The sequence below is a fragment of the Elgaria multicarinata genome, chromosome 1 (assembly GCF_023053635.1).
Source record: "Elgaria multicarinata webbii isolate HBS135686 ecotype San Diego chromosome 1, rElgMul1.1.pri, whole genome shotgun sequence".
NCBI classification, from domain to species: Eukaryota; Metazoa; Chordata; class Lepidosauria; order Squamata; family Anguidae; genus Elgaria; species Elgaria multicarinata.
In genome coordinates, this window is record NC_086171.1 from 200,487,278 (window position 1) to 200,500,553 (window position 13,276).

A 13,276-nucleotide genomic window follows, 5' to 3' on the forward strand; every position below is an offset into this window, starting at 1 on the left:
TGTAGGATAGAGAATGATTTTTCTTAAACCCAAGTGCACGTTTTAGCCAATGTATACTTTCATTCAGATATCAGTGGCAGAAAATGCAAAACAAAACAAACAAAAAAGCTCATCACGTGAGGCCTAATGTTAGTCCTTCTTAGAGTAGACTCATTGAAATGAATGGAACTTAAATTAGGCTAACATTACATACAACTCACGAATATCCCCTATTATTTCATGACAGATAAGAAGAGCCATGATGGATCAGACTGGGGCCTCAGCTAGACCTATGGGTCTAGTGTGACTGACAGGTGAAGATCTTGCGATATTATGATCGTGAGTTCGTCCCCCTCTGTTTACACGCGGCGCGCATCGTCCAGGAAGAAAGAGGAGATTGTGCCGGCCATTTTGTCTTTTTTTAATGAAGAAGGAGCACATGAGCGCTCAAGCGCTGAACTGTGAGGTTTTTCTTTAAACAAATCCCCCCCACCCGCCACCCCACCGCGGATGGCCACAGAGCTCCTCAGGAGCTCTGTGCCCCATGTGCAGTTCCCAGCTCCTTGCAATTACTCGCAATTACTTTTCTTTTTCCTAAAGCTTTTAAAACTTGATTTTGTTCTGACTTTATACTGTTAGTTTTACCCTACCCAGTGCCTGTTTACCCTACCCTGTGCCTGTTTGCATTCTCTTCCCCTCCTTATTGTTTTACTATGATTTTATTAGAATGTAAGCCTATGCGGCAGGGTCTTGCTATTTACTGTTTTACTCTGTACAGCACCATGTACATTGATGGTGCTATATAAATAAATAATAATAATAATAATAATAATAATAATAATAATAATAATAAGGAGCTGGGACAAATTGTGACGCACACCCACATGTTCCGCGGTCTTGGGATCATCCCGAGACTGCGGAAAAGGAGTGCTTGAAGGGTAGGGCAAGATCCCAAGGCAAGGGAGGGATCATCCTTCCCTGCTCCCAGGATCCCCTGTGCGTCATGTGGATGCACAGGGACAATCCCGGGGATCGCCCCGGGATATCGCCCCATCTAGCTATGGCCCAAGAATCCATCTAGTCCAGCAGTCTGTTCACACAGTGGCCAACCAACTGTTAATCAGGAACACACAAGCAGGACATGAGTGCAACGGTACCCTCCCACATTCCCCAGCAACTGGTGTATATTTTGTCTCTGATTGGAGGTAGATATAGAAATGGGAATTTCAGATGTTTCAAAAGCAGCTTGAAGGAGGCAGGGAGAAGGTGAATGCTCCTATGAAAAAAGAAGGAATGAATCCTAATCATGACTACCTTCTCCCATTGGTTTCCACAGATCTACTCTAAGTGCGGATCCTGCCCATGGATTTGAAGTTAAAGCATTGTCAATGCTCAATAAAATAACATATGGAATTTTAAAACTGAATCATGCATTGCACCCCTGCGGAGTATCACATTCAGTGTGTTTGGTTAGTGCCACCTTGAGGACATGCAGGCATCACAAAATGAAATAGTCTCCTTTTCATGATCAAAATGATCAATATAGGCTGCCTGTTGTCCACACATTTAGCACTCAGTGATGTGCACCCAGGTCCCAATCCTTAAGTCATTGACTGGGGGTGGCAGAGAGTCCATTTGACATTAATGACATTGAATCATTAAGTTTTACAGTGGAGATCTCAGCAGGACTGGCAAGAAAGGGGTTGGCAAACCTTTTTCTGAAAACCTTGAGAAAAGAAAGATCAAACAAACAAGTGTGTGTGTGTGTGGGGGGGGAGGCTGTTCTTTGAATCCCACTATATTTTTTGACAGATACGTGGTTTAAAATAGCAAGTTGTATCAAGTGGTTTGGTTTTTGTTTGTTTTTGTTTTCTTGGTGCAAAGACTGACATCCCAGCATTTTTGCAGGGAGCTGCTTTAAGAATACCCCCCCCCTTTTCAGAATGCAGAACATGTTGTGTCTTTGTGCTAATACATATAATCACCGTGACACAGGTGTTTCCCACCTCTCCGTATGAGGAAAAGGGTTTGCCAGGATTAAAAACCTGTAGTAAGCAATATAAATTATTTCTCACATGCACCAGCATTTCTTGCTGAGACAAGTGAACTAGAACTGTTTTAAAACCATATAATTATGTGACTAGGTATCATTTATTAAATCACATCCCCCCCTCCACCCTCTCCTCTTTCAAGTTCTTCCTGAAAAAATACTCATCTGTTTCAGAGAGACTGATTGGCTGCATTCCTTCCCTTTAAGAAGGGGTTTTAAAAAGATATGCATGTCTAAAACAAACACAGGAAGTGCTGCCTTAAAAAGATCATGTGGCTGTCTATCATGAAATAGGGTTGAACTGAAAGACTTTTAGAACACTTTGGGTGCTCCAACTGAGGGGGGGGACTTTTATGGAGATGAAAAGTTTCACAGAGACCTTTCTTTGCTTACCCTTTTCCTACTGTCTGTCTTCTAGGGTGACCATATGAAAAGGAGGACAAGGCTCCTGTATAGGGTGACCATATGAAAAGGAGGACAGGGCTCCTGTATCTTTAACAGTAATGTAGAAAAGAGAATTTCAGCAAGTGTCAATTGAAGAGGGTGAAATTCCCTCTTCATCACAACAGTTAAAGCTACAGAAGCCCTGTCCTCTTTTGTGTTTGGCCACTCTACTATAGCTAGTGTAGCTTTAACTGTTGTGATGAAGAAGGAATTTCACCCCTTTCAATTGACACCTGCTGAAATTCCCTTTTCTACATTACTGTTAAAGATACAGGAGCCCTGTCCTCCTTTCCATATGGTCACCCTACTCCTGTATCTTTAACAGTTGCATAGAAATGGGGATTTCAGCAGGTGTCGTTTGTATATATGGAGAACCTGGTGAAATTCCCTCTTCATCACAGCAGTTAAAGCTGCAGGAGCTATACTAGAGTGACCAGATTTAAAAGAGGGCAGGGCACCTGCAGCTTTAACTGTTGTGATGAAGAGGGAATTTCGCCAGTTTCTCCATATATACATGACACCTGCTGAAATGTCCTTTTCAATACAACTGTTAAAGATACTGGAGCCCTGCCCTCCTTTTCATATGGTTACCCTGACTTTTCAGCCACATATCTTCACCTCTTTGCCCTTGGGTGGCTTGAATCTGCAGCACTGTCATCTAAGCAACGCAGCGCAGATTTGGAGCCACCAAGATGACATCAAGACAGCCCCCAGGTCTGACGTCAAGGGTAGGCATATTTGGGCACCCGCTGAGAGCCCACCCACCCACTGGGGCCCACTCACAACAGCCCCCTGCTGTTGCTTCTCTTCCTCCCCATCACATTCATCTGCTTCTTGCTCTGGCCCAGACAATGGTGGTGGTGGGGAGGAGCAGAGGATGCCACTGCCTGTTTGCTCTCCGGCTTTCTGACTGTCAAGCAAGCAATGATGAGGAAGAGGATGAGAGCCAATAGCAGCTGGTGACAATGGCAGTGAGAAGGTAGACTCACTGAACGAGGAGGAGCCAACTAAGGCCTAATCTACACCTGCCATTTATCCTGGGGTGGACTCGAGGTCATCACTGCAGGTCCAAATGAATGATGCACAGCTGATCCCGGGATGAACCAGGGATGACCACTCACTTCTCCCAGGATTTCTAGGACTGCTTTTGTCCCAGTTTTTTCTCCAGTCTCGGGCAGTGTGGCTCTCCCTCTTCCCCATGAGTAGCGGGGCTCAGGAAATGGGCAAGGAGTTGTGCGGGGAGAGTCCAAAGGCATTGCGGATGAAGGGGAGAGAATTTTCACCATGTTTGTGATGGCTCTTGGTGCCTTCCAGCACTGAGTTTGTTGTTGTTGTTTTGAAAAATTGCAACTTCATGCAGGATCACACCTGCAGTTTCTCGCCTGCCCAAGGGTCTCTACTTCCCTTGCTCGGCTTCGTCCATTTTCTTCTGCTGCCCCTTATGCCTGGAACGCTCTTCCAGAACATTTGAGAACTACAAGTTCAACCGCAGCTTTTAAAGCTCAGCTAAAAACTTTTCTTTTTCCTATAGCTTTTAAAACTTGATTTTGTTCTGACTTTATACTGTTAGTTTTACCCTACCCAGTGCCTGTTTACCCTACCCTGTGCCTGTTTGCATTCTCTTCCCCTCCTTATTGTTTTATTATGATTTTATTAGAATGTAAGCCTATGCGGCAGGGTCTTGCTATTTACTGTTTTACTCTGTACAGCACCATGTACATTGATGGTGCTATATAAATAAATAAATAAATAAATAAATAAATAAATAATGTCTCTGCATGTTTTTTTTAAAAAAGGTGTCCCAGAACAGCCCTTCTTTACTTCTGGGAAAACTCACTGGCATGTGGCCCCTGTGGAATGATCCCAGAAGTGCAAAACTCCATGATTATCCCTCCCTACTCCTGGAAGGCCTCCAGGTGTAGATTAAGCCTAAGAGTATCTTTCCTAAGGGCTCACAAAAACCTAGACCTGGCACTTCCTTTTCCATTCCTTCTTTGCCACCTGTTCATCGTCCTGCTAGCAATGTGGAGCACACTCTCTTCTCCACTGCTACTTAGGTCCATTTCAATGGCTTCACTCTAAGTAGGACTAACATAAGAAATAACCGCTTGGTTCAGTCCCTCTCAGTGGGTTCTCGTGACAAAGCAGGGCAATTCATATCCATGTATGTTACCCTGAACAAAATGGAGGAAGGTTGGAATAGAAATGTGAACAATGCTGATCACAGGAAGCCATGCCCTTGCCCTCCCTCTGATTTGGCTTTATACATAATCACATAGCCAAATTTCACAGGGTACGTGGCACTGTAATGAAGCCATATCTTCTCTGCGGAAAATGTAGGGCAGATATACCTGTGCCTGAACTGACTTTTTCAGGAAGGGAGTCTGAAGAACTGAGGCAAATAATAGTGACAAGAGATAAAAAATTAACAAATCACTGGGTCCAGATGATATCCACCCAAGAGGTCTTAAGTACTTCAATGTGAGATTGCTGACCTTCTAACCAAATAGTTAAACAATTTCAGACAACACGTTAAACCATGCTACTTAACCACAAAATGGTTAATAGAATGCATAATGCATTCCCTTAACCATTTTGTGGTTAAGCAGCATGGTTTAGCGTGTTGTCTGAACCAGGCCAATGTAAACTGTAACTCAGATTGGCCTCTTTACCTGAGGATGGGAAAGTAACAGTAACACTGATTTTTGAAAAGGGATTGAGGGGAAATCCAGGAAACTGCAGGCCAGTTAGCTGAATGTCTGCTCCAGGTAAATTGCTGGAAAGTATTATTAAACGTAAAATTAATTAGCATATGGAAGGACATGTCTTGCTGAAGAAGAATTAGCATGGCTTCTGCAAAGGTAAGGCCTTCCTCACTAATCTTTTAGGGCCCAATCCTATGCATGTTTAGTCAGAAAAAAGTCCTACCACTCCTAGCTATGCTTTTGGGGGGGGGGGATGCTGGTTGTTGTAGGACTTTTTTCTTAAACATATAGGATTGCACCCTTCACAGTTCTTTGAGAGTGTCAACAAATGTGGATAGGGGTGAACTGGTAGAAACTGTTTACTCGAATAGTGTTGTTGTTTTTCTAAGTCCCTCAGCAAAGAGTGTGGAGCAAACCTAGCACGCATGGGATAAAAGGAGATATCTTCTTATGGAATGGTAAAGGACAAAAAGCAGATATCAAGAATAAATGTAAAATTTTCACAATGGAGGGATGTTATTTGTAGGGTCTCCTAAGCATCTGTATCGGGACCTTTTTAACTTGTCCATAAATGATCTGAAGTTAGGGTGAGGAGTGATGTGGCCAAATTTACTAATTCCACCAAATTATTAAGGGTTGTTAAAACAAAACAACACTGAAAAAAGCTTCAAAAGATCTCTCCAAAAATGGGTGAATGGGCATTAAATGGGAAATTTTGCAGCCGGTTTAAAGTGATGTACACTGATGGGGTCAGAGCTGGCACTGACTGACCAGTTAAGGGACCTCAGGATCATGACGGATATTTCAGTTTAAAAACATTGAACCACTGCAGCTACTTTTGCAGTCCAGTTGCTGCAAAAAGAAAAGGGGAAAAAAAAAGTGAATTCCATATTAGGAAAGGGATTGAAATACAATTATAATTATGGAGGACAAGACCATCAATAACTACTAGTCATGATGGCTATATATTAACTTCAGTATCAAAGGCCGTATGCCACTCAATACCAGTTGGTGGAGAGTGTGGAGGTGTCACTGCGCTCATGCCCACTTATTGTGGACTTCCCAAAGGCACCTGGTTGGCCACTGTGGGCAACAAGAAGTTGTACTAGGTGGACTTGGGTTTGATCCAGCACAGCTCTTCATGTCCTTATATTCTAACCTGGCTTCATGGGAATACCACGTAGCCAATGAGATTTGATTACATGCATAATGTCATCTGAAGCCAAATGTGAGTGAGGGAAAATATTCCTGCCCTCACTCTTGTGTCATGTTGGAGGGAAATCGGTGTGGAGGAGCTGGGGTGGCGATGGGGAGAGAATGTTCAGCAGTGGTCAGAGTCAGGTCACTTCTACTGGTAAGCACGCTTACTAACAGGGACTGGCCGACGAGACCACATTACGCCAGTCCTTTTCCAGCTTCATTGGCTGCCAGTCCAGGTCCGGGCCCGATTCAAAGTGCTGGTATTAACATTTAAAGCCCTAAACGGCTTGGGGCCAGGTTATCTGAAGGAACGCCTCCTCCCATATGTACCTGCCCGGACCCTAAGGTCATCTTCAGGGGTCCTTCTCTGTGAGCCCCTGCCAAAGGAAGTGAGGCAGGTGGCTACCAGGAGGAGGGCCTTCTCTGCTGTGGCACCCCGGCTGTGGAATGAGCTCTCTAAGGAGGTTCGCTTGGCACCTACATTATATGCTTTTAGACGCCAGGTGAAGACCTTTTTATTCTCCCAACATTTTAACAATCTATAAATTTTAAATAACATGGTTTTAAATTTGTAATTTTGCATTGCTGCTGTTTTTATCTGGTTGAGCTTTTATATTGTATTTTATATTATGGTTTTATACTGTTGTTTTATACTTTGAATGGTTTTAATTTTTGTGAACCGCCCAGAGAGCTCCGGCTATTGGGCGGTATAGAAATGTAATAAATAAATAAATAAATAAATAAGTAGGATGAACACTTGGCTCTACTCTCAGAGCCCTTGAAAGAAATCCCTAAAAGAAGGACAACAAAATTAGGAACTCATTTTGGCTCAGCCCTCTTATAAAATAATTTAATTCACAAGGCTCCATGGGATGTTTCATATGTCGTTAATTCTAGCACTGAAACCAGTGATGCTTTATTAGCTGTATTTTGCCCCAAGTTAACTGCTGTTATGATTAAGCACTGAAATTAAATTCTAAACAATTGTAATATATTATTATCTGAAGCTAACAATGTTATACTAATAGAAATGCATGTGAGTAATATTCAGGAGACTGGACAATTCAAACTTTTTACAGTAGCCTGTGTGTGTGTGTGTGTGTGTGTGTGTGTTTAACCATAGCCCAGTTGTAGATGCCGAGAGTCCTATATTCAGTGCTGAGCAGCATTAATAGAAGCACCACTGATAAAAGGCACCATCGGTAAACAGATTCATAAAACTGGATATGAATTTTTCTAACTTTGATTTCCCCACCAAAAATGGGCTTTGACCCTTGAAGGTAGAGAGATAGCCTAAGACATTTGGGTGCCTACAGTAGAAAGAAGAAGAAAAAACCCAAATCATTATGATATACTGTACACTAAATAATTTACACTCAATACATCTTAATAATTTACATTTTTCTCACCCTGAATGGTGCCCCCAAATCTGTCCCACGGAGGGCCTGGCCTTGGCCACTCTGTTTCATGATGAGTGGTTCCAGAAGGAGGGGGGTTATCCCTTCTTAAATGCAGAAGGTAGAATTTGAATAGAGATAACCTGTTGGCAGGTCAGATGGGGACAGAACTTGTTTTAAGAATGACATCTGAGATGGAAAGTAGTTTCACTGAATTGGAAAGGGCCACATAGGTTATCTATTCCAATCCCTTTGCACTATAGTTTAAGCTTTTCATATTTTTATTTTTGTATGCTGCACTTCGTGGTTTTAATTTGTCTTAACTGTCCAGAGATGTCCAGAATGTCCAGAATGTAAGCCTATGCAGCAAGGTCTCGCTATTAACTGTTTTACTCTGTACAGCACCATGTACATTGATGGTGCTATATAAATAAATAATAATAATAATAAGAGAGATTCAGCTATTGGGCAGAATAGAAATGCAACAACCAGGGCCGGCGTTACCACTAGGCCAACAAGGCAGTGGCCTAGGGTGCAGACGTGAGGGGGCGCCACACAGGCATTGTAGGGTGGCGGGGAAATAAGGAAAATGGGGGGGGGGAGCCCCTGGCCTGGCAGTCCTTGGCCTTGTTGTCCCCAGGCCACTGGAAGTAGGAAGTTTCATGTCTGTTCCGGTGAGACTTCCCAGCCCAGCCCCGAGCCAAGATCTCGCATGCGATGCAAGAGCGCGCGAAAAGGCCCTGGTTGGAGGCTAGCTGGCTGAACTGGCAAGGTGGCGCCAGGCGCGAAGAGCAGCAACAGGCACATCAACAGACAGGGCACGAGGCGAGGATGCCAAGGACAAGCAACAGCGGCAGCACCAGAAAGGTACAGCAGGAGGAGCGCAGCGCGCCCATTCTCTGCCCATGTGGCCTGGTTTTCTACGTGGGATCTCTCCCTCTGCCTGGATGAAACTGACCAGCCTGGTCACTACCCCTTGCCTGCAGCTGGTTTACTTGGAAGCAATTCTGTATTGATCGCCGTGACGTCCTCCTCTAAGGTGTGCTGTTGTCCCCAGGGCTCCTGACAACACCCTGACAGTTTTCGGGTTGGTTGATTTTTATTGTTAAAAGCAATAACCAGCGAAATCGCCAAACGTTTCACTCTCCTGTAGGAAGGAAGGCTGGAAATGGAGCATTTCAGGACGCCAACATTGCTGGGGGCGGGGGGGGGAGCACACCCTGCCTGTCTTCCTCTGCCAATCCATCTACTCCATTCATTCCACGATTCCATGGAACAGACAAAGAGCCTCCTGTGCTGTAATCTCGTTGTGCCCATCGAGCCGGGGGGGGGGAATCACAGGGGGGGGAGAGATGGGGGCCAGGGGGGGAAGAGCGGACCCTGCAAGAGAGATGGGGGAAGAGCGGAGCCAGGGTGGGGAGATCACGGCCGGGGGGGGGGGAGGGAGATCACGGCCAGGGAGGATCGGAGATTGCGGCCGGGGGTGGGCATTGGACATCGCAGGGGGGGAAATCGGGGGCAGGGGGAAGCGGGGAACCCTTTTTTTAAAAAGCCTACCTTATCGTTGTTGCGCTCCTGCGCACATGGCCCCTTTAAATGAAAAAAATGGCCGACGTGATGGTGCTTTCCTTCACCCCGTTGCATGTTGACAGGAGCAACAGCCCACGCAACTTCTAGCACGGACTGGCGCCTTCACACACCAGGATTTAAAGGTAGGTCTAGCAAGGCCCTTAGTTGCCCCATTCAAGTTCTCTCTTCCCTCTAGCCTCGTGGGCGTTGATACAGGCAGGTGGACAGCTGTCTCGCTCATCATTTGGTTGCCATTGTTTTCATTGGGTTCGATCCAGATTTAGTTATGTTTAGAGAAGATCCATTAAATGAACGGGATGGGTAAATCTATAAGTTCTCTTATGTTTTAGCCAAGCACATTTAATCTGAGTACATTTAAGCAATCTCATTCTATTACGTAGAGTGGTGTTTTATTCACTTTTGTAAATAATTTCCTTAATAAACAACTCGATTTTGTTCATTTTCTGAGGCTGTGTTAACATGACGGGTTGGTCACACCAAGTAACCTTAAATAGTATATATACTTAAAGCTGTGTAAAGTAAAAGGTTTTAATGTTGTGTTGCCAATGGCGGAGGTATGCATTATACTGAGTGCTCTTTAGGTCAAAATGATTTGTGTGCCAAAATATTTTCTTTTGTATTTGCGAAAGATAATCAAAAATTGATTATTACTTATTCTTGCAATTTAAAATAAATTTAGCAGTTTCAAGTTTTGTGCTTTTTATTTTTTATACAAAACATCTGTTCTTAAAAATCAAAGTTGGCATTTTTTTGAGGGGTGGGTGAAAGTAGCTCACCTTGCCTAGGGCACAAAATAGTCTGGCCCTGGCCCTGATAACAACGAAATAAATAAACCCCTTGCCAAAACAGGAAATCCATCACTATGGCATCCCTAGCAGTTGGCCTGACAGTTGGCCAACCAGCCTTAAATCCTGTAATGGAGAGTCCACCACCTCCCAAGTCAGTCAGTTCCACTGTCAAACAGCTTGTGCCATCAGGAAGTTCTTCCTGATGCTTGGTTGAAATCTCCTTTCTTGTAATTTGAACCCATTGTTTTAGATCCTATTCTCTGGTGCAACAGAAAACAAATTTGCTCCATCTCTATGTCAGTCTTTCATCTATTTGAAGATGGCTATCATATCTCTTCTTAATTGTCTCCTCTCCAGGCTAAACATCCTCAGCTCCTTCAACTTTTCCTCATAGGGCTTGATCTCCCAGCCTTTGATCATAATCTGATACATGCGGTTTTGTAGGACAAAATTTAGAATTTTATTCTGAGTAGGAATAATGTTTTCATCCATCTAATTGGTGAGTTGTAAAGCTTTGATTGCAGACTAAAATTTGCCCTCAATTAATCTGTGGGCTAATATGGCAGTAAGAGCAATCTTATGGCCTCATGACAGAGTCAGGCGGGGGGAGGGGGATAGTATACTTGGATTCCTGGATCCGAGGTCGGAGACAGCTCTCCAGCCTTGGAGCCACGGATCAGAGCTCCCTACCCCTTCCTGCTCTCCCTTACAGCCAATGCAGAGTGAACGGCACCAACTACCTCTGCAAGGTCACAAAGATGACATTGGAGAGGAGGTAAAAGGGTAAAAGTTCAGCAAAGAGAGGAGAGGTAAAAATAGGCAAGAAATGAATGTGAGCAAATGCAGGTACATGAGTGTCCAAGTGTTCTCCTGGACATGTTTTATGCCTTGAATATTAATTTGGATTTTGAGATATTTTATAATCCACTTTTCAAGGGTTTTATTCTGAAAATCAGGCTAGAAATATTATTATTATTATTATTATTATTATTATTATTATTATTATTATTATTTCCAATAATAATAATAATAATAATAATAATAATAATAATAATAATAATTTAAGAGGCGGGAAGTCTCTCACTTAATTTCTCACTTTCGAACCAAATGTGCATAAAAACTCATATGAATTTTCATGTGAAACTCAAAAAATAGAACATTCTCAAAGTTTGAGACAAACTGAACTTAAGATTGGACAAATGAGAAAGTGAGAGAAATAACAGTTAAAAGGTTTGTCCATCCCTAATCTTACCACTGTCCTCCCCATTATGGTGAAATGCACTGTATTTCTATTTAAATTGTAGTAATTATTTCTAAAGATCTAGACTTATAAATCAACATATGCCAATTTTATGCCTATCTGTGTCCTCTTTCTTCCAGTTCATAAGTAGCCCCTTTATGTTCAATGCATCTTCTGATCCACTTGATAACATTACTTGTTGCAGAAATTTTAGGGGCCACAGCTAGACCTAAGGTTTATCCTGGGATCATCCAGGGTTCGCCCCTGCCTGAGCACTGGATCCCCTGTGTGTCACCTAGATGAACTGGTTTGACTCCTGGACAATCCAGGGATAAACCTTAGGTCTAGCTGTGGCCAGGGAGAGTTTTTTTTATTGATGGTAGCTAATTTATATGAAGAGGGGTTTGATTTTGTGTGTGTGTGTATTTTGTCTTACTGAAAGATTGCATTTAAATGTACCTCTAAGACCAAAGAACTATGTTAAGATTTATCTCCATCAGTCTTAACTCTATAAATCTAATCAGGCTATTCCTACTCCTGAGCATTGGGCGGGGGGAACTCACTTTACTCCTTCTACTGGACTCCCATAAGTTTTGAGTTCTGCTCAAAACACGTTAGAATCTGCTATTTTCTATTAAAGACATTTGATACCCCCAACGTCTTGAGAAAAATGTTTCCATTGCTTTTGATAATGTGTGTTCAACCTTCTGGCTTCTCCTGTCTGCTACTTTCTTAATGCTTGTTGTTAAGTTGTAAATTATCAGATTCAGGAGATGAGCTGGCATGCAATACTATTATGCGTGTGATTGGGAGATGAACCCTCAAGCTGGAGCAACAGTAGTATAGTCCCTTGTTTCTTGGAGCTTTGTAGGTGGTCTTTGATTTGCAGCCTTGTAGGCATGAAGTCAATTGCAGTAAAATTGAGAAAATGAGTCCCATGGCATCGTAAAGACTATTGCTTTTATTCTGGCTTACATTTTCATAGGCCAGATCTAGAGAGAGCCAAATCAATCTATTTTCAACCCATTTCCGTTTCATTGCAAGCCCATTCCGTGCAATTTCTGCATCAATCTGTGATTTAAAACAGAAACAAAAAGGACAAATATTCAAATGCAGTTTTCCCTAAGACCTGCCATGTCTTCAACATGAGCCTAAGATAGAAATTGTTCACACATTGTCATATCAAATCATTCCACATAATGGTGCCATCACGCTAAACACCCTGCTCCAAACAACTGTGGACTAGATCTTGTGGCACCAGGAGGGCCTCTCCAGATGACCTCAAAGACTGAAAGGTCTATAATAGAGAAGGTGGTCTTAGGAGTGGTCTTATGGTGTTCTTATGGGTGGGTGGCTACCAAGAAGAAGGCCTTTTCTGCTGTGGCACCCTGGTTCTGGAAAGAGCTCTGAAGAAAGGTTTGGCTGGTGCTTACATTGAGTTCCTTTTGGCACCAGCTTCGATTCTCCCAGGCATGTTAGTTTTGCAGTTCATTTTATATCTAGTATTGTATTTAAAAATTTGGCACTACTGCTCACTTCTGCTTGGTTATTATTTTTATTTTTATATTGCCGTTTTTAATGCTCACATTGTATTTTATCATCTGTACTCTATTGTCTTGTATTTTATGATTTTAATGGTTGTGAACTGCCCAGAGAGCTTTGGCTATTGGGCGGTATAAAAATGAAATAAATAAATAAATGATCAGAAGCTGAAGTTTTCCCCAAACAAACTTTCATACACTGAGAGCTGAGCTACATGCTACATTAAATGCTAGCACTAGGTGGTCATATCAGTTTGTTTAACTTTCCAGATTGAGACCTCTACATGTGGGTTGGGGGAAGTTAAACCTTCCTATCCAGCTATTGTATTTTTCATTAAATTT